Raw genomic sequence first — 24,388 nt, 5'->3', positions numbered from 1 at the left:
CCTGCCACCTGTTTTTGTGAATAAGGTTTTACTGGCACACAGTCACACTCATTTGTTCACATATTGTCTGTGGCTGCTTCTGTGCTACAATGGCAGAGTTGAGGAGCTATGATAGAGACTACATGACCTACAAAGCTTAAAATACTTACTATCTTTAAAGAAAAAAATTGCTGAGTCTTGATCTGGTCCAACCCCTATTTTATAGGTGGACTTTCCTTCCCAGAGAGGTGAAATGACTTGTCCAAAGTCACAGAGCAACGGGGCAGTGTCAGGACTACAACTCAGGTGTCTGGATTCCCAGTCTGGGACACACTCTGCTGCCTACCTTGACCACCCTACTTATTGGAACAGCAACCATCTGTCCAGATTGTTGAGGGGAGCATCCACAGGCACACACTTAATTTGTCCTGAGATCACCCCGGTACGTGTGCACCTACAGACCCAGGTTTGTGGAGGGAAGGCCCAGGCCTGGGAGCAAAACACAGCTGGGTCTAAGCCCTGATGCCACCACCATGTGGCTCTGGGTAGGTTATGGAACTTTGCTGTGCCTCAGAGGCTAGCTACTCCAGGCCACAAAGGCCCAGGCCCACATCCTCCTTTCTCTGTGAAGCTCCAGCACCTTCGCATGTTCTGAGGGGAGACTGACACTAACACATCTGCTAGCAGCCTCCTGCCGTGCTCCAGGTGGGAGTGTGGTGAAGCCCACACGTGGACATGTAGGCAGCAAGGAGAAGGCCAGCCTTGGGCTGACTCATGAGGAAGCAGTTTCAGAAATGAAACAACCTGAGGTGGGGCAGGGCCTGTGGTCAGACCTCCCCAGTGCGGGTGGGGAAGGCGCAGCAGATGTCACCTGGAGTTGGCTTGAGGTCAGACCCTTTGCAGACACAACCACATCTACTCCTCAAAGCCTCACACGGACACTTTGGGAGGCTGAGGTGGGTGGATCACCTGAGGTCAGGAGTTCAAGACCACCCTGGCCCACATGACAAAACCCCATCTCTACTAAAAATACAAAAAAAAAAAAAATTAGCTGGGTGTGGTTGCGGGTGCCTGTAATCCCAGCTACTTGGGAGACTGAGGCATGAGAATTGTTTGAACCCAGGAGGCGGAGGTTACAGTGAGCCGAGATTGTGCCACTGCACTTCAGCCTGGGCGACAAGAGTGAAACTCCATCTCCAAAAAAAAAAAAAAAAAAAAAAAAAGGTTCATATGGGCAGCATGATTATCCCTGTTCTACAGATGAGCAAATGGGAGCTTCAGGCCTCAGGTACCTACTGCGGGCACAGATCAGTCAGTCCCTGAAACACGCTTTGGCATGGCAGTGAAGGAACTTTAGAGCTACATTGCCTTGCACATTTGTAGGACTTCAGCTTGGCTCTCTCCGCCCACCAGGCACACAGCTAGCCTGGCTGAAGCTGGGCAGACATGAAGTGAGAGGTGCACAGGGGCAAAGCCACCCAGGGAAAGCACTTCCTGTGCACCATGGACCCCCTCAGCCTTCTGCAGGGAAGGTAACTGAGGCAGGGATGGACCCCCCACCTCTAACGCCAAAGGGCATGGAAGGCAGGTCCAGATGGAAACCAGGCCCCCCTCTAGTCTTACCCCAAGGACTCCCCTGCTTCATCGTGGCCTCAGAGAAGTGCTGACTGGGAGGCAAATGTGGAAGGTGAGCCCCTGGGGAAGAGCACCTGGCTCACGTGTGAGGAAGAAACACCAGGTGCTGGCATTCTGCCCTGGGCTGGGCCGAGGGAGTCAGGGAGGCCTGGGGGCCACTTCTGGGCCTTTCAACCTCCATTGCCTGGTGAGCTTAGGCAAGTCACCTTGCTGCTCCTCGCTTCTGAGCCAAGGAGATAACGGATGCCTCCCTCTGCGGCTACCGGGAATGCCAGCTGGGAAATGCCAACCCTCCAGGCACACAGCAGGCATGAAGTAAATACACGTTCTCCTCCCACCACAGCCAGCTGCTGCCAAAATGTCCAGCAAGGGGGCTCCAGTGTTCTCTCTAGAGACCTCACATTCAAACAAGAGATTATGTCTTTGCCTCGACCAGTCCAGTATTCACCAGCACTGCCTGTCCTGGGCGAGGCGGTAGGGACAGAGACATAACAACTTCGGGCCTCCCTCCCACTCCATGCAGACGCCCTTCCGCCACAGCCTGGGTGGGGATTGCTTAGCTCCGTCTGAAGTTCCCCTTCATGAGGCCTCATCAGGAGATGGCATGGATCACAGACCCACATTTTGATTTGCGCTTTGGCATATGCTGACGGTGTTCTTTGGGTAAGTCACTTCTCTTAACAGCAACACAGAGTATCACCCAGCCTGCAGTTGGCGGAGTGACAGCTTGGCACATAGCACCCACCTCAGCCCACCACAGCCACTGAATTTTCCAGAGCTAAAATGCACCTCATCCTAAGCCCCGCCCCCCACAATTCATCTTGGCCTACTTCCTTTCCTACAAAACAACCTCATGGCTCAGGCCTTCTCTTTGAGCCAAACCCCTCTTCCTGTGGTTGTGTCCACAGGGCTCCTGAGTGTCAGGTCACCATCCTGCAGGCCCAGGCACCTGTTGCTGACCTTCTCAGAGAGAGAATCCTTGGCCCAGATGGGCCCGGCCTGCTGTGGGCTTCAATAGACACTCAGAGCCTGTGCTCAAGATGCCACACTGCCAGAAACAGCCTGGCCCCAGTGAATTTGGATAGTGCTTGGGTTTGATTGCAAGCTCAGTTTGAACATGTGGTCAACTCGATTTGTCACAGGAAGTACCCACAGGCCAAGAAGTGGCGGTGATTACCCTGCTGCAGCTTCCTCTATTGTTTCTCAGAATGACTCAGAGAAATTCCCCATCCTGTCCTGTCCTGACCCGCCTGCCCCACTCATCTAATCTGCCTGAGCAGACCTACAGGGACGGATGTCCTCACAACCGCAGCTCCCTTGGCACTCGAAGGTCTCTGGTCCACAACTTGGGAATACCGAGCCGGCTTCCTGTGTTCACAAAGCTGCTCATCCACCAGGCCTTTCCAAGGCTGCTGGAGTGGACCCAGACTCCCTCTTCTGGGAAGGGCAGGACACTCTGTGGACTCCTCAACCAATCACCAGGTCAGGGCTTCTAGAAGGACTACACACTACCAACGTGCATACTGAGAACCCTCCAAGTGCCAGAAGGTTCTGAGACAAGTGTGGCTTGCTCCCTGGCCTCATGGAGCTCTGAGATGGTGGCATCATAATTACAATGGGGCACTCAGCCAGTCATCCCAGGTGCTGTGGGGCACCTGAAAGGACAGCCTGGTAGAAACCATGGGTCAGACTGAATTCCTGGGGCCAATACCTGAACTGAGGCTTAGTTTTTTTTATTTACACTAAACAATGTTTTTGAAAAATACTTACAGATGGTTTTAAAAAACAAAAATGGAAAGCATGGAGCGTGTGTGGTGAACAGTGAGCCTCTTGGCCGGCCTGGACTCAGCCCTATCCCTACTCCTCTGTGCACCCCCGTCCTCGTCTGGGCGAGGTGCTGTGCATGCATGGGCACATGTGTGAGTGAGCACACACATGCCCCACTTGTTCCTGACACTCACTGGACTGCAGCAGACACGATGTGCCTGCCACACCTCATCTTTCCATTGATCCTCAAAGACCTCACCCACTCCAGCTGACCAGCACTTAGTAGTAGGAATGAATACTCTGTAGTATAATCCCTTCAGTATCACTCAAGCAGCTCCCCATCCTTGTACAGAGGTTGTTTCTAATCTTCTACTATTATAAACAAAGCTAAGAGGAACATCTTGGCATCTAGAACTTTGTGTGTAAGTATATCTGTAGGGAACACTGTAGAAGTCAAATTCTTGGGTCAAAGGGTGTATCCATTTTAATGAATTTTAAAGGATGAGCAGAAATGAGCCAAATGAGAGCAAGGTCTCCTGAACACAGGCAGCAGTGCGAGGAGCCTGGGGCTGCCACAGGGCTGTGCATGGGGCAAGAGATGCCACTGCTGCTGCAGAGGCACAGGGCAATGGACAGGAGGGGACGTGGAGGATGCCAGCTGCAGGCTCAAAAGCTTGGACTGCACCTCATGGGCAATGAGGGTGAAGAAGACTTTCCTTTTTCAGTGAAGGAGGGGCAGGGAAGAATTTTTTTTTTTTTTTTTTTTTCCTGAGGCAGGGCCTTGCTCCTGGCTGGAGTGCAGTGGTGTGATCATAGCCCACTGTAACCTCGACCTCTGGGCTCAAGCTATCTCTCCACCTCAGAGCCACCCCAGTAGCTAGGACTACAGGCATGCATCACCCTGCCCAGCTAATTTTTATATTTTTTATAGAGAGGGGGTTTCACCATGCTGGCCAGGCTGGTCTCAAACTCCTAGGCTCAAGTGATCTGCCTGCCTCGGCCTCCCAAAATGTTAGGATTATAGGCGTGACCTACTGTGCCCAGCTGATTTGTGTTTTTAAAAGAACATTCTGGCAGCTGTGTGGACGATGGCGTCCAGCTCTCCCTGGCTAGGCCGTCAGTTCTCGAGAGCTCCTGGAACCCTGCAGCACAGAGCTGGGAAGGCAGCATGACTGTGCCTGTAAAGGAGCCCTACTGCCCACTGAGAGACATTGGGAAACTTCTCTGAAGTGCACTCTACCGAATTCTCACACATTAATTAGCACCCAATGACCAGGGACTATTATTTCTGGGTGATTTTCTTTCCCATCGGACTCTTTAGTTTCCCAAATTTGCAGTCTTTTCCTCTGCCCTGTAGACAGCTGCCCCTCCTCCTCCTCCAGCTGCCCCACATGCAGATCTGAAAGCAGGAGGCCTGACCTCCATTAATTAAATCTGCCATTAAAAATTAAATAACGTGAGTAAGAAGGTGTGAGTGTTATCTCCATGGGTTTCCAAAGTCACAGTGTTTCTTCAATTACTTCCCGAGCAGTTTTCGTATTTCATACTGTCTGATTTCTCCAAGGGCCTGGATCTGTGAGATCAAAAGCAAGGGTGAGGGTGAGGGAAGCATGGTGAGGAGGCCGGGGAGGGGAAGATGACAAAATGTGTCTGAGCAGAAGAGATCACCCGGTAGCCCCTGCCCCAAAGCCAGAATCCAGGTGCAGGGTGGGAGGAGGACATGGGGCCCAGAGGTCTGAGGGGAACCCCCATAACTATACAGCAGCGTGGGACCAGTGCATTAAGGCGTGTGCAATCACAGATGTGAAGACAACAGAGTCTAATCTGTGGACATTGGGGAGAGCAACTTTTGGACTGGAGCCCTGAAAGACGTCCCCTACCCACCTCCCGAGTTAAGAGCAGTCATTCACGGCCTACGGTGTGCACAGGCTATGCTGGGCGCCACAGGAGACAAGGAGCCTAAGAAGGTCACAGTACTTGAGGATTTACGTCTAATAGCGAAGAAAGAACCAAGGCCTCAGGAGCATTCCAAGAACAGAGCGGCAGCACAGGGCAACGGCAATGTGTGCATGCCGTGGTCAGACCGCCTGTGCAGGGTCAGGACCCACCTCTTCCGGGTGTGTAACCACAGGCAAGGGTCAAGACCTCTGGGTCTGTTTCTTTAGCTTCTTATCTGTAAAATGACAATGACAGAACCTCCTTTCTGCAGTTTTGTGGGAATCAAATGATAATGCATATAAAATGCTTAGAACAGTGCCTGGCACACAGTAAATATTCAATACCTGTTTTAATAACTAAAAATCTCCTACTCAAATGCATAAAAACCAACCAAGTATACTATATATTTGGAAGAGAGATCTGAGAGTATTGGAAGTGTGAGGTCTCCTTGGGGATGTAAACTCCACACAGACAGGGACTTTAGCTTGTTTTGTTCACTAACCTAACCCCAGAGACTGTAACAGTGCCTGGCAGAGAGCAGGCCCTCAATATAAAGTTGAGTAAATGGAAATAGGGGTCAGAACCACTACAGAAAATCTGACAAGATGATCCCACTTGAGAATATCCAAAAAGGTGATCAGGACCTAGTTATTTATAGAGTCAATCAAGAAAGTTTGCTGATTCCCACTATTCCCACTCTGTGCCAGGCCCTGCTCAAGGAGAGCTGAGAGGCTCGTGTGGAAGCCAGCTGGGGGTAGCACAGAATCCGACCAAAGCACAGAGGAGTCTGAGGGTGGGGCCAAGATGGGTGGGAGGGAGTGAGAATCAGTAACCTGGAACCTTTCTAATGAAGTGAGAACATTTCTCCAAATGCTTTGAGAGAATGCAGGAGCCAACAGTCACTGACTGTGCTCTGCTCCCACTAGCAATGTATTCAAAACTCCAATCAAACAGTGATATGTCCACTCACAAGGTTCAACAGCCCTTCTCAGGCCAGGCACTGAAGCAGAGATTTTCCAACAGGTCAATTCCCGGCAAGCTGAAAGCAGTATTTCAAGGTAAGAATTACCACTCCTTTGACAGATGAAGAAACTGAGGTTCAGCAAGGCAAAGGGTCCTACTCTGGGTGTCAAAACTTCAAGCAAAACAACAGGATCCAAGGACAGGCCTGGTGGCTTTCCACACAGTGTCAAGCCTTCTATTCTACCCAGCTGTCCCTTGGGAAGAAAAATAACAAACCAAAGGCCATGCAGATGCCAGCACATGGTTCCATGTAGAAAAATGGGCAGCTCAGGATCCTGCTGCCCAGGGCAGGGGAGAGATTCCCAGCAAAATTAGTGCAGGTTGGAAAAGGGCCAAGGGTTGATGATGCAAGTAAATCCTAGAAATCTGAGAGGAACAGATTGAAGACAGGGGAGCCCTATGCCAAGATGCTATCAACATGGCCAAATGCTGGTCATCTGGGGAGATTTGGAACTCAACAGCCTAATTATCCAAAGCTTCTCAAAATTCACAGGAATGCTACATTTTAAGCGAAGTGAAGAAAATTAACATATTCAGGATTCAGAGAAAGAGTTTCTGATGTGAAAATGGTAAAAACCACAAATAAGTGAGAAATGAACACAAGTCTTTTTAAAAAGGTCCAAATAATCAATATAAAAAATTAAAAGCTCGGGACATGCAGTCAGCTACACAGCCAATGAATGAATGAATGAGAATTTTAATTTTGTTAAGTGGCTGCACATCTGGTTCTTGGCAAACTTATGAGGCTAGTTGGCTATGTCCTACTGTGCCGTCATCTGGAGAGGGAGACCCCTCTTTCCTGTCTTGTTCTTCACTTACCCAAAACAAGTGTGCACAGACCCTGAAGAGATTCAGAGATCTGCCCTGACTACAGTCAATGCAAAGTCAGCTCAATTGAACCTTCCATGCAACTTGTAATTCCTGAGACCCTAGGTTGGCGTCTTTGCCCATTCCCCTTCTTAGCTATCTCAACCTTTACCTGTTACCCCCGAATTCCCACCGCCAGATGACCGCGTTTCCACCTAAGAGATAACAGCAGCTGCTGCTGGGCATACGTACCCCCAGCACTTTCCACTAGGGCCAGGCATGCCTCTGCCCACACCCATGGTCCCTGTACCCTCAGAAGAGATGCCCACCAGTCATCTGGGTTCTTTGTTCTAGCATCTACTGTGACACGGATGATGACTCCCCCTTCCCTGAACGTGCTTCTTCATTGGTCCAGGGAGAAAAACTCCTACCTAGCTTTTAGGGGGGCTCAGGATCCAATGAATAATGAACGCAAACAGACTGAGCACAGCAGGAAGCAAGAGAGGTGAAGTCCTTGCCTTCACAGAGCTAACGCCCTGGATATGGAGGGGGAAAAAATACAAAACCACAGCAGGCTAAATAAAGTGAAAAGGAGCAACAAGGTAGGAGTATTGTTTTAAATGATTGGCTAGGGAAGGCTCATCCCTCCCCCACCCCCGGCTGCCACTGGGCAGAAGTCTGAATGATGTGAATGAGAAAAGTAAGTCAAGACTGGGAGAGGTCTGGGATGAGACTACACCCGGCGTAAAGCAGCAAGATGAGCACTGTTGGAAGGTGTTGGAGCACACAAGGCACAGATGCAGGGAGGGCCAGCAGGGTTGGGCCTCAAGCCGCAGAGCCCATTCCAGAGTTGGTAGGGAGCCACTGGGCTTAATCAGGGAAAGGGCCCCATCTGATATCCATTCTGGAAGGACTGCTGGCTGTCATGTAGTGGTGTCGACTGGGAAGAAAGAGTGGAAGTGGTCATCAGCCTGGAGGCCTGGAGGCTGCTGCAGTGGCCCAGAGAGATGGGTGGGTCATTCGCTGAGGGAGCATGGAACACCATCTCCACTAGTGGCAGCGAAGAATGAGACACCACCACAAGCTTGGACCTGCTAAGTTTGAAACATCGAGGAGACAATGGGTGGGGAAGTCAAGACAGCAGCTGGAGTGGGAGTGAGGTCTGAGGATGGGCTGGAGTCTAAGACTCAGATCTGATGGCGTCTGTGCAGCGTCTACTCAGGAAGGCTTGGCCCTGGTCAGAACTGTGCTCCATCAATGATCTGATCCCACTCGTATTTCCTCTTTCCCTCTGCCAGTCATTCTCTTTCCAGAACTCTCCTGTTACATGTCCTCGTCTCTTGGTTCTCGCATGATGCCCCTGATTCCTGCAGTTCTTGAAGTAGTGAACACCACTAGCTATCCAGCTCCTGGAGGGCTACCTGTCATTCACCACTGCTTTCTATCCCATGGATCCCTATCTTAGGCTGCAACCAAATTCAGAGAACCATGTCTCCTTGCTTGTCACCTGACTCCTTCCCTTTCTGTTCACTGTCACTGCTTTCATTCAGTCTTTATTATCTTATGAGTGGACAAACACAAGGACACACCTCACACACCCCCCATCCTGGCCACCCCGCTGCTCCATCCCCTGACTGTGGCTATAGGGACAACCCTCCTCTACAGCTCTCAGCTGAGAACTTGCACGGTTCCCTTTTCCTGCAGCATGACATCCAAGACACCCCCTGTGAGATCGGGCTCTCTCTAGTAAACAGTCTTGGCACTGACCCTGTAGGTGCTACAATTCTCCCGCAACGCCATGCTGTTTCCAAGCCCCCATGATGTTCTAGATGTTCTTTCCTCTGCTAATTCTTCCCTGTCTACCCAAGAAATTCCTGTTCATGCTTTGAGACCCAACAACAAGGTCATCTCTGCTGAACAATGTCATTCCTCTCCCAGGCAAAACTAATAATTCCCTTCCCAGTGTGCTGTACCAAGACACACTTTTCAGTGGCATTTCCCACTGCAATCATCTGTTGACATGCCTGTCTCCCTGGCTTAGATTGGGACCTGCTTGGGCTCAGAGTCAGTTCTTTACCTTGATGGCTTAATGCTTGGCCAACCATGGGTCTGACAGATGCCTGCTTGAAGTATGAAGGCGCTGTTTCTTGGCTCATTCTGGATGTGACACATTCCAGACTCCTCTGCTCTCATCACCTCTAGCCTACAGTAGTCAAGTCCACTGCTCCCGCCCCTGGCCTAGCCTCCTGGAAGCAGCAGGGGCAGTCCTAAAAGCCATGCCTCATCACCTCACATCCTAGCCGAAGCCCCTTCCCTCATCCACCAGGGCACCCCACCCTTCCCCTTCTAGGCACCTCATTCTAGAACATCTATTCCATGTTCTATTTCTTAACGCAGCTGGCTGGCTGCCATCTAAACCTTGCTACAGTGTGAACTGCTAATTAGAGTGTTAGTGAGAGTGGCTTTAGGTGAGACCCTCCCAGAAGTATGGGCATTTGTGAGAAGGTAGAGAAAAGATCCCTCTATGTCACTCTCTGTTAGTGCCATGATGGCGAGTACAAGGCTTATAGCCGAGTATTCTAGACCATGCCTCTTCCAGGTCTGTGGCTGAGTCTATCATTTCAGTCACCACTGGGGTGTGAGTATGCTGCTGCTGTATGTAGTTGTGTGTATATATGTATACATACACACACACACACACAGACTTTGCAAAGAGTAAAGCAACAGATAAGCGTACAGCTGTGCTAATTAGCAATAGCCGCACAGGCTTTTTAACAATGTGATTCACACTGAACACTAAACATCAGCCATCAGTGTTTGGGGGAGTGCTGAGTGTCATCCCAGAGATATTTCTCACTGCAAGTGGCCAAGACAAGTGTTTGGGTGGGAATGACCCACCTCTTTGGTGGACCTTGGCAGGGGAGCCCCAGAGGAAACACATACAAGGGGCTTTAGCCTATAGTTTCCTGCAAAGGGCACGCACAGGAATTTTTGAAGACTACAGGGCTAACCAAATGTACCCAGTGATTTGTAAGAGGAGGGGCTAACCAGGGGTGAGAGGCAGCTCTGTGACACTGTCCCTGTAGGAGACAGTATGAGGGAAGGGTTTGTGTTTTGGTATATAAGAAGATAACAGAAAAAGTGTTCAGAGGAATGGGATTATTCAAGAAAATCTTCATGGAAGAAATGCCTGATCAACAGTTAAAGGCAAAAGATCAAAGTCCCATTTAAAGTGATGTGTAAAAAAACAATTTTTAAAATTATGCTATGGTATATGAAACGTAAATCTCATCCTACCTAGACCCAGGGCCTGCAGACCAGGACGGGATCCCCTGGAGCCAACCTGAGGCCAGGGAGAGGGTGTTAAAGTAGAAAGGAAGGTAGAGAGCTTCAAATGGCTGCAAAGTACAGAACAGCATTTAACCTAGATGGATAGAAGTCATGTGAGGGCAGACAAGGAGGGAATTCCACAGTGTGCTTGGAGTAAACAGGATCGACAAGGAAATCTACTGCCGTAATCACTCCACTGGCAGGGTGTGGGAAGAGGCAGGGCCATCCAGTCAGGTGGCACCACTATCTGCACAAAGGCTAGGCAGCCAGCCATGCCTTGGTGCTGCTGGGTAGTTGGTTTTTACATCTGCAAAAACATATTCAACTAAATGAATATCTAAAGAGTTTGAAAACAAAATGCATAGCACAACAGAAATTTTTTTAAAAATCAAGGGACATGAAGTTTAATTCTAATTCTGCTACTTACTAGTGATCTGACCCCTGAATAAGATTGTACAGGGTCTTGATGGTGTGGATTGCTACGATTCTCTGCAACAGAGTAGAAGAGTAAAAAAATCCAAGGACAACCCAAAAGCTGGGAAATCCGAGGCTGGGAGGGAATTCCAGGGTTAAGGGACAACATTATGCCCTGAGGATCCAGTGTGGCTGCTCAGACTGAAGGCGGGGGTGGTTCTCTGCATCAGATCTGCAGACACTGTGCATTTGGGCCAAGGAGGCATTAACAGATGCTTCTGCTCTTTGTGCTGATCCTAGAGTTCCACTCCCAGGTGGAGTGCAGAGGGAAGGCTGGATAAGGCACTGCACTCAGCATTTCTCAGTGTTGGAGATGCTCAGTCCTCCTGACAAGGAGATGGCCGTGCCCCCAAGCAGGCAGCTTACAAGCACGCCTCCTGACTTCCCTTTGCAGGGAACTGATCACCGACTCCTGACTTAATCTCTGCCTGCTCAGTCTTCAGCAGTATGGCACTATATAGCCTTGCTACTCAAAGGATGGCTTCCACGCCAGCAGCACCAACATGGCCAGGGAGCTTGTTGGAAATGCAGAATCTCTCAGACCCTTCTCCACACCTGCTCTTTACAAGCCTGCAGGTGGTCCATGTGTGAGAGGTCCGAGGAGCATGGATGTGCAGAAGGGAGGCCTCTAGTGGTCTTGTCTCCGAGAACTACATTGATTTTTTTTTTTTTTTTTTTTTTGAGATGGAGTCTTGCTCTGTCGCCCAGGCTGGAGTACAGTGACGCGATCTCAGCTCACTGCAACCTCTGCCTCCCGGGTTCACGCCATTCTCCTGCCTCAGCCTCCTGAGTAGCTGGGACTACAGGCTCCCGCCACCATGCCCAGCTAATTTTTTTGTATTTTTAGTAGAGATGGGGTTTCACCATGTTAGCCAGGATGGTCTCGATCTCCTGACCTCGTGATCTGCCTGCCTTGGCCTCTCAAAGTGCTGGGATTATAGGCTTGAGCCACTGCACCCAGCCTACACTGATTTTTTAAAAATCTGAATGTCCTTGGTTGGGTCTTGCTCTCCTCTTCCTAATAGTCCTTTTATCCTTCATATATCTGCAGTTCCCACTGGGCTCTGGAAGGCAGCCATGCTGTGGCCCTCGACTCTAGGCCAGTGGTCCTCAACCCTGGCTGTGCACTGGCAATACCTGAGCCACTGTTACACGTTCTGCCTGAGCCCACCCCATACTACAGAGACCCTGATTACTAGTCTAGGGTGGGCCTTAGGCATCAGTATCTTACAGAAGCTCCCCCAAGAGATTCTAATGTGCAGCTCATGTTGAGAATCATTGTTGTAAGGTCAGGGAACCTGAGCTGGAGACCTGAGTTTAAATCCTGGGTTCTCCACTCACTAGTTTTACGCCTTAGGATGAATTACTTTACTTACGCGTTCCTGTTTCCTCATCTAACAAACGAGGGCAGTAGGAGTAGCTATCTAGGAGATCTGGTCCCTCCCTCAAAGGAATATTAAAGGATTAGACAATGCAGGGGGAAAGCTGAGTACAATGCCGGGCAGTGCAACAAGCACTCAATGAGTGACAGTGGCTACTGGTACCACTTTCACTCGTGTGGTCACACAGAAGAACCACGACCCTCTAGTTATCACGACGCTGTTGAGTCTTCTCTTCTTAGCACCACTCTTCCTCACATGGGATAATTTCAAATGTTCCCCAAATCCTGCTTGCACTCTTTGAAAAGAGCCTCAACTGATCTATGTTCCAGAATGAAATATAAGTCTAAGATGTAGTCTGAGTCGGAAGCCTCCTCTCTCATACGTATTATACTTTCAGAGAAACAATCTTAAGACTGCATTTGGATGGTTCCATTTGAGTCAATTCCTGTTGGTGGCCTCTTTAGCATCCATTCCTTTTCTCCCTCTCTGACAGCTCCCACTTCCCGTGGGGAATCCATGTACTTCTAGGGAAGTGGACTACAGCTCCAGATCCACAGGTGGCAGGATGTGACTAAGGTCAGGCCAACTAGTGCATTCCAGTGCCTTGGCCACAGGACTGATGAGTAACCTAAGGTGGTCCAGTTGGGATGAGTGAAACTTAGGGCGACTGCTGGGAATTCTGAGTGCCTCCCGTCAGAGGACAGCAAAACTAAGAGTCAGAAAATTAGCAGTTTATGGGTGAAGCTGACCATGTAGGCTACACCACCCTGGGTCTCCTGTTACACATTTCTCAGTCAGTAAGTTAGTCAGAGTTAGGCTTTTCCTACTTGAAGCTGACGGTATGCATCACCACTTGCCCCTGTGAAGCTGTTTCCGCACCCGCTCTGTGCCAAGTGCTGTGCTGGTGATATGGTTTGGATCTGTGTCCCCATCGAATCTCATGTCAACACCTCCCCAGTGTTGGAGGTGGAGCCTGGGGGGTGTTCGCATCATGAGGGCAGATCCCCCATGAATGGCTTAGTGCCATCCCCTTGGTGATAAGTGAGGTCAGGCAAGATCCGGTTGTTTAAAAGTGTGTCACACCTGGCCAGGCTTGGTGGCTCACACCTGTAATCCCAGCACTCTGGGAGGCCGAGATGGTCGGATCACCTGAGTTTAGGTATTCGAGACCAGCCTGACCAACATGGAGAAACCCCGTTTCCGCTAAAAATACAAAATCAGCCAGGTGTGGTGGCACATGCCTGTAATCCCAGCTACTTGGGAGGCCGAGGCAAGAGAACCGCTTGAACCTGGGAGGCGGAGGTTGCAGTGAGCTGAGATAGCGCCATTGCACTCCAGCCTGGGCAACAAGGGCGAAACTCCGTCTCAAAAAAAAAAAAAAGTATGTCGCACCTCCCTTCCTTCTCTCTTGCTCCTGCTTCAGCCACGTGAGACACCTGCTCCCCATTTGCCTTCTGCCATGATTGGAAGCTTCCTGAGGTATTCCCAGAAACAGATGCTAGCACTGTGCTTCTTGTACAGCTGGCAGAACCATGAGCCAATTAAACCTCTTTTCTTTATTAATTACCCAGCCTCAGGTATTTCTTTACAGCAATGCAAGAATGGCCTAACGCAGAAAGCTGAGTGACTTACAAACAGTATCTCCTTTGATTCTCACAACACTGGAAAGGTAGGTGTCACCCCCTTTGACAGGCGATACATGCCAGGCTCAGAAAAGTCAACTGACCTGCCCAGGACATAGAGGTAGGAAGTAAAAAGGCTAGGATTAAGATCAGGTCTCCAACTCCATATCACACTGAGCTTAATGTAAAGGAAAACTCCCAACGTCTTTTCCGTTCATGTTGCTACACACTATGTGTACAGTGAGCTTTCTGGGACACAGCAAAAAAGCCCAGTACTTTTTCCTGTCAAATTTCAACACAAAAAAATTAACAAACATACAATTTAACAAGATCTGGTGAGACTGTGGGAGATTGACTTATCACTGTGACAATCAGGACACTGCTGGTTGTAAGTAACAGACAACTAGAATCAAAGTGGTCTGATCAGCTCAAGGGAATTATTGGCTCTCACAGCTTCAACATCCAGTGGTGCTGTACAAATCAAGTGGCTAGATGAGGTCACCACAAATTTGGTGATTTCCATCTCCTGGCTCTGCCTTCTTCAGGTCAGGTTCATGCTAAGCATGGTTTTCCTCTCGGCTGCACTGCTGAGGGCTGCAGCAGGAGGACAAAATGTCCCTTTCCAGTGTGCCATGGAAGGGCACTCTCAAGACCAGGAAAGGTGAATGGATGAAACAAAAAAAGAGCTGTGTTCTCTGAAGCCCAAGGGATTATTTCTCCCAGGTCCCCAAACTTCTGTCTTCTGGGTGGGCTGTGTCATCTAAAGCATCCAGGATAGAGAGGAGGATGGTGTATGTACATCAACATCAGTGACATGGAGAACACATTAGAATTGGCATTGGGTTCATCTCACTCAGAAATGCATGGGCTATATGAATAGAAAAGGTTTCCGAATGAAAATCCAGATACTGACACCGAAGGAAGGAAAATGGATTCCAAGCAGCCCAATATCGCAAATGTCTTTGACCATCATTCGACACATTCACTATCCATTCAAGCTTTGGAAAATTTGCAAATTTGATGAGTAGGTTTCTTCATCTTTATCTAATTCATAATCAAAACAATGACCAGGATAGGAATAAGGAAAACTCTGTGAGTTAATGCTGACGTGTTTCTTAGCATTTTTCCAGTATAGTAATTCAACCTATCACACAACCTAGGCATCTCAACATTTAGCCACCTGACCCAGAACAGTGTTATCACATCCCTCCAAACACTGCACAGAAAGGCAGTTACAGTAAACCTGAGCTACGTAGTCTACTCTTTTAGACATCAATGAAGAAAATAATGTTAGCCCGAGACCCTCAGAGTCAGTGGTGGCACCCAGAGCCTCACTTCTGTGTCTAACTGCCTGCAGGAACCAAATGCCCCACAGGTCCTCAACACATGTACATTTGATGTACTACTTCCTATCTTACCAATTTCCTCCTTTTAATATTTACTGAGGTGAAATTCACATAACATAAATTTAACCATTTTAAAGTGAGTATTTCAGTGGCATTTAACAAATTCACAGCCAGGCATGGTGGCTCACGCCTGTAATCCCAGCACTTTGGGAGGCCAAGGAGGGCAGATCATCTGAGGTCAGGAGTTTAAGACCAGCCTGGCCAACATGGTGAAACGCCGTCTCTACTAAAAATACAAAAATTAGCTGAGTGTGGTGACGGGTGCCTATAATCCCAGCTACTCGGGAGGCTAAGACTGGAGAATCACTTGAACTTGGGAGGCAGAGGTTGCAGTGAGCTGAGATCGCACCATTGCACTCTAGCCTGGGCAACAAGAGCGAGAAACTCCATCTCTGAAAACTAAACTAAACTAAACTAACTAAATAAATAAATTCACCACCATGCCTCTACCCACTTCCAAAATATCTTTATCATTCCAAACAAAACCCCTTATCTCTCTGTTTTCCTCTCCAGTCCCCATGTCTCCTCTGTGCCCCAGCTGGCCAGATGTGGGCCCAGCACTGTGCCCGGCACAACTCAGTTACTCAGGAAATAAGTAACCGTGTCTATTCCTGGTGACTTCCCAGCTGGGGAATAAAGGGAAGCCCAGAGGGGCAAGCAAATAGCAAAACAAAACAAACTTTCCCAAGTTTTAATGTTCAGCTTTACTGGGGAAGAGCAGGGGGACCTTGTTCCCAGCCTGACTTTGGAAGGACAGTCCAGAGGGTGCGAGCCAGGCTGGTGGCAGGATGCTGATCTTGCACTGGGTTCTGCAGACCTGAAGGGCCTCACCCACAGCTGCCCAAGCCTGTGAAAACTCTAATAGAGAAGCAGGCCACTGCCAATCAGCAGAGCACAGTATTCGCGAGACAGGTTTTGCGGGGTCTCTCCACACACCAGGGTGGTCCTCATGGAGACCCTGTGGGAGTTTCCATGTTCCCCACTCCACAGGCAGAGACCGAGGCTGAAAGACTCATCTAGGGCCACAATTCCAGTTGGTAGAAAACCCAGGACTGTCCACATGCAGAGCGCTCCTATGCTGGGGTGTACATGCCCATAAGGTGCCAGGCAGCTGGAGGGAAGGGACAGGGAAGGGAACAGCATTCCAGGCAGAGCAAATGGGGAGCCAAAGGGCCTAGGGGAACAAATTGAAAAAAGGTCAGAATGGCTAGAGGCTCAGAGTGCCACTGCAAGTGATCTCATTAAATCCTATCAGCCAGAGAAGGCTGGGAACATCGTCTCCTTTTTATAGCTGAGAAAACAGGTTCAGAGAGATGAAGAATGTTGTTCAAGGTCACAGAGCCAGTGAGCAGTGGAGGAAAGATTTAAACCCAGGTCTGTCTGACTCCCAAAACCACGAACTGCCTACACTTTCTGCATCAGACGATACAGAATAAAAAAAGTCCTTCAGTAAAAAGCTAGTAAGGAACAGGCACAGGATAAAATCAGACGAAAAAGCGGGTTTGCTCTGTTAATAATGTCCTAGTTAAAAGAGTAACACCCTGTCTCCAGCACATTAACCCAGAGCATCAACACTATATTAATCCAAAAGAAGAAAAATCTTTCAGAGTCGTTATCTATTGATACCATGGCATGCTTGTGAAGAGAACTTTGTCCATGGTCATAGTACTTAGAGATACAAAGAGGATTAATGATTCCTGAAATGTGGCCAGCCTCGATGAATAGAGATGCTAGCCCTGCTGCAGCAGTGTCTGTGGGACCCCGGGGAGTGTGCGCCAGCTGAGGGACCCTGTAAGCATGGCTCTCTCTCCCCGAACACCACAGGCCGCACATCAGGGCCCCACACTGATGCTCGGCCCTTCATCCCTTCCCTTCAGCTCCCATCTGACTCTCCACACCTCATCCATGTTGGAGAGTCTATGCTGATGCACTCTGGCAGGTTAAGGTCCTCACTGGTAACCTGGACTACGGCAGTAGGAGGTGTTCATTCAAACTGAAAGGATGGGACGGGGAAAATGCAGGAAAGCGAGGGCCTGGGAAAGAAGTCTTAGGAGGTGAGGGCCCACCTCCACCACTCACTGTTTCCCTCTCCAGGCCCCACGTCTCATCTGCGCTCCAGCTGGCTGGACTGAAGCATCACGCACGAGTCCACATCCCCTTCCAGGGTCTGCTAGCCCACTCCTGCCCCTCCAGAGGTTGACATCTAGGGAAACATGTCTCATATGAGAAGCCCCTGAACTCACTCCAGCTGATCTGATCACAGGGCAGCAGATCCACAGCCGGGTTGATCAGGTATGAGAAAAGGAGCTGGGCCAAGCAGATTTCCTTTGGGAATAAACAGAAGTGAGTGGCCAGTTGGCAATGGAGGTAATGCAAGAGGAAGTCATTAGGGTGGACTGAGGTCCACCAAAGATGAAAGAACTCTGAGAGACCAGAAAAAGCAGACGGGCTATGTGGAGACTGGGCAGCAGGGAGCAAATACAGCTAAGCATAGAGCAGGCAGAGACCTGGCCAGGAGCTGCCCAGAGCTCTGTCACCTCCTGGTTCTGGGCTATGTACATCTTTAAGATAAAGTTCATTTTATTGAGAAGACTACCCCAATCTAACTAAAGTACTTTTTGACAAAGTCCCAAAGAGCAGAGGAGAGAGAACATATGCCCTCCAGGGTGTAGGGGTTAAAGCTTGAAGTTGCCCAAGGCAAGGGAAGACAAAATTGCTTTGAAATTGCTTGTTTTATCTTGAAAAGTAACTTGACTTTTCCATGCTATTTCATAATACCAGTGTTTGCTTTAATATAAAAATAGCATCTCTCTCCTCAAAGCTTCATGTAAAACTGACATTCCAGGAAGATGTGCCCTTCCTAGGCTGTGGTTTCATATCTTCCACCCTGGCAAATGAATAGGCAACCCTGGGGGCACAGAGACCCCGGGGTGGGACTTGCTGAGCTAGAACATCTCTCAGGGCCCTCCCAGCTCTCACTAGCACACCACAAGCCAGAGGCTTGGCAGTGAATAAACACCCTGTCCTTCGGTGCGGCAGAGGCAAGAGGTCTCATCTCTGACCCATCTTCTGTGTGGCAAGCAGGCAGCCACACACAGCTGCTGCCCTAAGGCCTTTCAGAAGGCTTTCGCTCATGCCTATTCCTACCAACCTAAGTCACAGGGCAGGATGCCAGAAGGAACTGGAAGGGGTGGGGGATGGGGTCAGCAAATACAGCAAAGGAACAAGTTTGGGGCCAGCAGGAGCCACACCCTCCTGCAACCAGCTCTGTTTCCATGCCTAAAAAGAACTACAAAGGGATACATACAAAATCTAGTGATTTCTAGGAAAACACTTGTTCTCCAAATAATGGGTGTTTGGCTCTGTTGCTCAAGACAGAGGGCCTTTCATTGGAACTTGAACACAAATTTCTACTGGCCCAAATGACATTTCCACCCAAGTATCTTGTGAACTCAACTTTAATGTGTGCAGAGGGCTATCATTTCCTCTCTCCAGTCCTCCCTCTTTTCTCCTGCTGCAAATAGCCTAGAATGATGGACACAGATGCTGCTGCTGATGAAATGCAGCCAGCCGGTAATGGTCATTCCTATCTGTCACCCCAGCACCCAGCCCCTCATGAAGCTCTTCCTTCTAAATAGCTCTCAGAGGAATCCTTTCCTTCCGCTAACTCACTGTGCCCTCCGGCAAGTCACCTCACCATTCCAGGTTCTAGCAAAATGAGGCAATTAGATCACATTGATTTGAAGGTTCCTTCCAGCTTGAAGAATCTATGATTTTAGCTATGCAACCATTAACAAGAATGAGAAAGGTTTATATATACAACAGAGAAAGAACTGCAAGATATATTATTAAGGTGAAAAAAGCAAGCTGCAGAACAATATCGTGTGATTCCATTTGGGTAAAGTATATGCTTGAATATGCATTACAAATTTCTGAAAGGATAAGTCAGAAAGTGTTAATAGTGGCTACTCTCTGGTGAGTGGGATAAGGGGTTGGCAGGAAAGAGGTGTTCAATTTTGCATTGACTTAAATGTTTTACCATGTGCATATGTGGCTCTTTAAATTACATGAAGAGGTGAATGGAAACCACCACCTTTTGTTGCACATGTCTTTGCAGTGCCTCCAGATCTCTCCTGCTGTCGCACATGCTGGAAGGACAACTGCAGTGCTGCTCCTACCGCAGCTGTATGGCCCAGTCTGTGATCCCTCCAGACCTCCTTTATGTGCCCAACACCACCCCTTCACCAGCCTCCTGCTCCATCCGCTGGGTGCTCACACTCAGTCTGCCTCCCACCGCCATGGGTGTGGTGCTCACACTCAGTCTGCCTCCCACCGCCATGGGTGTGTGCTGACACTGGCTGGATGGCCTGTTGGGTATCCTGGGCGGTGCTGAGGGTTGAGCACACACAGAGGAAGAAATGGGCCCTGCCCCTGAGGAACAACTAGTCTGGAACAGAACTCCTCTCCCCTGCCTCTTCCTGTCTTCCAAATGCTGCTCCCATCCATCCTGTTCCTTGCACAACAGCATCCTGCATTCCCTACCCCTTTCTCCCTATATTTAATGTCTGTCTTTTGTCTTGGAAAGGCCTGAGTTCTTCATGAGCCTCAAGTGGCCCCAAAGAACAGAGAAGCTGCTTCACAAAAAAGACCATGGACTTCATTTCCACAGACCCTCGTGGGCCCTCAGGAGACCCCTGGGCTCCTGGCAAACGCGGAGGAAGGACCAGCCCCCAAGGGGCAGCACGTCACTTCTTTGAGCCTTCACTGCGCAGTGCCAGGTTGTGTCTAAGAAAAACACATGGCCTCAAGCAAGGGTGGGGACATTGGGTGTGCCATGGGGCATCTCAGGAGAAGTGTTTGAGGTGTTACCATGATGCAGCTGCCTTCTAGCTGAAGGAAGGACAATGACAAAGGTGAGGAAAACACAAAAACCTAACCAGGTAACAGCCAAGCACAGCCTCCTAACTGGCTCTTCTGGGTAGAGCCCTGGAGGTGTGTTTGCAGCCCTTTCAGCAGCACAGCCCCCGCCGAGGGCAGGGCCATCTCAAAGCTCAGCTGCCTCCTCCTCTGCCAGTCACCATCCCTTCTGGAGTTAGGGGCACCAGGACATCTAATGCACATCCCCCAGGAGTTGGCTGCTTTTCCCACAGCTTTCAGGCACCTGTTTTTGAGTGGCCTCTCTTCCAGGCCTAGGAGCTGGGCTGCACAGGACACCCAAGATAGTCAATGCATCTGCACTCTGCTGAAGGGGTCTGGCCCAACCAAGCCATGCTTTAACTATCTCCCCTTAGCGGGGGTTCAGTGTTTCTCCCCAGGTAGAGCCCTGCTGGCTCTGGGGGTTCCCTTCATAGGCAAATTTCCCTATGGACTCAACCCCTGAATCTGGAGCCCTGCTATCATTGCATTGATGTCATTTTATCTTTTGTAATAAAGGACTAGGACTCATTGGATTAATAGCTTTTATCACAATTCCTGAGCAAGAAATGGAAACTGTTAGGCATGCTCAATGTCTGTCTTGACCTCATTCAAGGAGGCCAGAGCACCGGTGGCAAGGCCACCAATTCCCACAGGGCTAGACAAGGTAGAGAATATGAATGAGTCACTCAGGGCTATGAGACACCTCAATGACAGAGAGTGGAGAGAAAAAACCTCCTATCCTCAGGAATCCAAATAATTGTATACTGTTCTATTCAAAGCCTAGAGATCACTCAATTAAAAGTAAATCAGCTGGCTGGGCACTGTGGCTCATGCCTGTAATCCCAGCACTTTGGGAGGCCAGCCGACACAGCAGATCACTTGAGGCCAGGAGTTTGAGACCAGCTTGGCAAAACCCCATCTCTACTAAAAATACAAAAATTAGCTGTGCAAAATGGCAGGTCCCTGTAATCCCAGCTTCTTGGGAGGCTGAGGCAGGAGAATCACTTGAACCCAGGTGGTGGACGTTGCAGTGAGCCAAGATTGCGCCACTGCACTCCAGCCTGGGAGACAGAGCAAGACTCGGTCTCAAAACCAAACCAAACCAAACCAAACCAAAACAAAACAAACAAACAAACAAACAAAAAAACAGCTGAAGAGACTTTCAGGAAATAAGAACTATTTGAGAAAAGGAAATCACGCCCAGTCAGCACCACTTTCACCTGAGACAGACACAATGGCAGGCAGAAGTGCCGGGCAAGGCATGGGTGCACTGTGTTATAGTGGAGGAGCTGCGTTTGTTTTTAGGCCTCAAATCTAAGAGGAACAGAGTATGCCAGTTCCTCAGGAGTTTCTAAACTCATGCCTCATATGGAAATGAGAGTAAGGGAATACAGTCTGGAGAAGGGGGGGTTTATGCAGAGAAGGAAAGTGGCACAAATGCCATCTTCAGGGTCTTGAAAGCTGGACGTGGGCTAGGGATGGACCTGTGTGCCCCTGGAGGGCAGAAGCAGAACCATGCAGCAGGAATTTCAGGGGCGCCCAACGCTGAAGCAGCTCTAAGTCTCAGGGCTGTAGGCAAAGAAAGGAACTACATTGTGAAGTTGTGAGCATCCTACGGCAGGAGAGACCAAGGTGAGGAGCCATTTATTGGGGATGCTGTGGAAGAATGTTCTGGATAGAGTTGGGGGCTGGGCTGGATGACGTGTATGGATTAGAAACCCAGCTGGGTTATAATGTTTTCATGGCTGTTGTTTGAGGTTTTGCAGTCTCTTTAAGTCATAGCGCCTTAACTGAAGAACAACCAGCTCTCATGAGAGAGACTCCAGGCCTGTACAAGCATGGGACTCAGTGTTGGAGCTGAGCCCACCCAGGCTGGCGCTGAAAGGGCCATAATGACAACCTCCAGAGGAGGACGAGCTGCAGTAGGCACAAAGGATCCCCCCGGTGTCTTGCTCAGAGCCAGGGTTTTGGGTCCCCATGAGAAAAAACATGCAACACGAAGCCTGTGAGACGTTGTCGCTGGCACCTGCCTGGGCCAAGGCCCCTGCGATGTCTGCCACAGGCTGCATAGGATGCTTCTCCTGGGCACTCCAGCTCAGTGACAAGCACAGGTGCTTCCCAAATGCCAGTGGCTTAGATTTCATTACCCCAGAACACGGGGCCACCGTCGCAGCTCTGGAACACAGCTAGCTCCAACTCACACACCCCTTGCCACCAGCCTTTCTTCTCTCTCCCCACACCCAGTGGTTCAAGCCAGAAGCCTAAGGCTGCCCTTGATCTAGCTCTGTCTTACTTAACCCCTCAAGCCCATCAGTAAGGTGTCATTACTCCAAATACATTTCAAGCCCAAGCACTTCTCACAACCCCACTCCCTCAACCCTGGTTCCAGCCTCCCTGTTTCACATGGGATGGCTAAACAGCCACCTCCTAATGGATCTTCCAGGATCCAGACTCACCCTACTGGCTTACCCTCCTCAAGGTAGCTGCAGCCATCTTCCCGAAGTGCAAAGTCATATCTGCTTCTTATCCCTGCGGGATGATCATGGAACTGCCTCCTGGTTCCTACCAAGGCCTATCTAATAGGGCCCTCTTGCCCCTCACTGGCCTCACCCCTGCCACCCCTCTCCCACTCCCACTAGACTCCTGGTGCACTGGCCATCCCCCTGCCCTATAAACCTGCAGGTGCATTTCCACCTCAGGGCCCTGCTGTCAGCTCTGCCTTCTGCTCAAGGATCTTCCCAGAGCTCGGATCCAGATCTACCCCTCAATCGCTTCCATGACTGCCAACTCCACATTCAGGTCTCAAGTGTCACTTGCTTAGGGAGGCTCCACGGCCCCAGCTAACACGACCCCCAGGCCTTTCTGACACGGTATACTTGGGCTGCAGCACCCCACTGGCACCTGGCACATCTCCACAGCGTGCTAGTCTACTGGCTGTCTCCCTACTAGGGTATGTCCTGGGGAAGAAACAATGTCTTGTTTATTGCTAACTCCCCAGCACACAGGGCAGTGCCTGGTACACAGTAGCTGCTAAAAATTCACCCCATCCCAATCCACCCTCTGGCCAAATTGCAATCCCACTGGGCACTTCCTAAAAATCCCTCACATCCTTCTTCACTGAGAGATTCAGGACCATGTAGCTTCAATGCCTTCCCATCTCCAACATTCCCTCCTCACTCCCTGGGGAACCCCAGCCAAAGTGAGACACTGTGCCTTGGAGGGAAGGGCCATAGTCCTGAGGTGGACTGGGGACAGAAACAGGCTGAGAACCGCTGCTCAGAAATACATCTGGAAAAATCAAGGCACTGAAGGTGTTACTTATTAAGTTATACAAATAATCATAAAATCTTACAATGTTGCTTTAGTAGGGTTCTTAGAGAACACCTAGCACAGTGGCTTTTAAATTTAGGCTAAAGAACTGTTGTTCAAGTGGACTCTTACTCAGAAGCCCCACAGCTACAGAAATGCAGGTGCTGCTGCTTTGTGTATAAGACACAGAGCCCAGTCCCTACTTTCATCCCCAACCCCCCTCCTGACTCTGTCCCCCAGGGGCCTCGTGGAGTCCTGGGGCTGTACAGGCACAGTTCCATCAGTGGGTCTGATGGAACTAACCCAATGTGCCTGTTTTTAGGTGGGACACTGCAGCCTTCTCCCAACACTACCCCCGACACCAAGCGAAAACCAAGGGACCTCGTGTGTCTGTGTCACCGAGCCTTGAGGGACCACAGCAGTTAGCAATGGGGGCTAGAGCTGGCTCCGGGCCCTAACCGCTCATGAAGGACACGTGCATGCCCAGGAAGTGGCTGAGCCTCCAGCTCTTGTTCAGCTATTGATGATTTCTGCAAAATGCTGACAACTCCCGGCTTCACCTACCACCAGCAGGACTCCTCTCAGCCGCACAGGAAACCCACCCACTTCCCAGGCAGCTGGCACATGGCCTAGGAAGGCCCCAACAGTGAGGTGGAGCACCTTGGGGGTCACCTCAAAGTCCCTCCACCTGGCCCTCTCCACATGGGCCGTGCAGCCCACAGGAGAAAGGGTGGCAGTTATGGTCAGCCTCAGGCCTGGACAAAGAGCCCATCAATGCTGTCAGCTCAGGGCTGCTGGT

The 24,388-nt window shown here is 49.9% G+C and overlaps 1 protein-coding gene across 3 annotated transcripts in view; it reads right to left on the bottom strand.

Moving 5' to 3' along the window:
• LOC100589116 (plexin-A1) overlaps positions 1–24,388 on the bottom strand; it is a 334,429-nt gene that overhangs the window by 125,159 nt on the left and 184,882 nt on the right. The gene's annotated exons all lie outside the window — the stretch shown is intronic.

The sequence above is a fragment of the Nomascus leucogenys genome, chromosome 21 (assembly GCF_006542625.1).
Source record: "Nomascus leucogenys isolate Asia chromosome 21, Asia_NLE_v1, whole genome shotgun sequence".
NCBI classification, from domain to species: domain Eukaryota; kingdom Metazoa; phylum Chordata; class Mammalia; order Primates; family Hylobatidae; genus Nomascus; species Nomascus leucogenys.
The sequence above is the reverse complement of the archived record's forward strand: the minus strand, read 5'-3'. Positions and strand labels throughout refer to the sequence as shown.